The 1,517-nt window shown below is 44.9% G+C and overlaps 1 protein-coding gene across 1 annotated transcript in view; it reads left to right on the top strand.

Moving 5' to 3' along the window:
• Positions 1–1,517, top strand: part of LOC111646396 (hamartin-like) — a 25,385-nt gene that overhangs the window by 17,519 nt on the left and 6,349 nt on the right. The gene's annotated exons all lie outside the window — the stretch shown is intronic.

The raw sequence follows: 1,517 nt of genomic DNA on the forward strand, positions 1-1,517 counted from the left end.
ACACACACACACACACACACACACACACACACACACACACACACTGAACATCTTAGTGATAATATTGTTTAATAAACATAAGAATCTGCTGAAATGAATTGTAGTGTCCAGTGTAAAGTTAATATTAGTGATTGTCCCTGAACGTCTCTGTTGACAGGAGAGTTAACGTGTGTTTGGATTAGTGGCGACAGAACAGGTAACACTGCAGTGTTGTTTCCATGGAAACATGAGGGCTGACGTGCTTGAACTTTTGTTCAACTTTCCCAGGATTCAGTTCATTTAGCCTCCAGTTCCTGGTTGGAATCGTTAAGCTCTGACGCTAACGAGTCTCTTATGAGACCTTTAATATCTCCGTGTTTTTTTAATTAGCACTGACTGATGTAGAAAAACAGGCGGGTAACAAAGTGAGAGACGTCAGGAGCAGTCGATTATTATCAGCTGTAGCTCGTTAATGTTAATTAATGTGAGGCTTCAGTTAATGAGCTGCTGACTGGACCAAAGAGTGAAGTGAGTGAAGACACATCACTCTGTAACTTCTCTCTACGGCAACGTCTGCACGACTACGATCTTCGTCCAGACGAACACCTGAAAACGTCACATGACCATTCACTACACTGAGCATGTGCGAGCCGGTGGAAACAGGAAGTAGATTGTCTCCTCAGCAAAAACAGCTGTAGCATTAAAACAGAGAATGTAAGTGAACAGCAGCTGCTGCAAAGACAACAACAACAACTCTGTCATTCACCATCATGTTGTATTCACCACTGGTAGTCCAGGCTGATGACAGCCAATCAGGAGAGACCGTGGGTGTGACCTCATCAGTTACAAAGGTCTCAGTTTCTGCCCAGTTTTCAAAATAAAACACAACCCCACTGTTTTCAAAATAAGACAGGTCCAGCAGAGTTTCTGAAAGTCTCTGATGCTCTAAAATGAAGTAGAATTCAGCCGTCAGTGAGCTGTGTGTCTGTGGTTCAGCAGAGTGGAGATATATCAGTCTCACTCACTCTGTAAAAGTTCCACTCGGCCGACATGATGTTTTGTCTTGAGAGAGAGAGAGAGAGAGAGAGAGAGAGAGAGAGAGAGAGAGAGAGAGAGAGATAGATAGATCTGGGCCGTGTTTCAGAATCTCTTTGATTGTGGCAACAAGATGTTCATGGACAGAGTGAGTGACTCATGAGTGAAGAATGAGCTGAATGACGTGACGCTGAAACAGAACAGTTCACTGCTCTGTGTTACTACAGCATGAACACTGGTGGAGCAGGTGACTGAGCTGCTCTCAGCTGGAGAACACTTCCTGTCCTGTTACCTGTTCACCTCTGAGCAGACCCCAGCTCTTTGTCTCCTTACAGGCTGAGTCCGACACACTGCAGTGTCCCGGTGGTCGACCGGCCCGGTGCTAGTGACGTCACAGAGGCGACGTCCATCTTTATTTACAGTCTGTAGTGTAATACCAGGCCAGTGTACATAATGTTTATATTCATTAGTGACTGCAGAATTATTGATTCCTCCCTCTCCTC

This window comes from Seriola lalandi, unplaced genomic scaffold (assembly GCF_002814215.2).
Source record: "Seriola lalandi dorsalis isolate HSWRI2012SDOR001 ecotype SW California unplaced genomic scaffold, Sedor1 jcf7180002054970, whole genome shotgun sequence".
Classification (NCBI taxonomy): domain Eukaryota; kingdom Metazoa; phylum Chordata; class Actinopteri; order Carangiformes; family Carangidae; genus Seriola; species Seriola lalandi.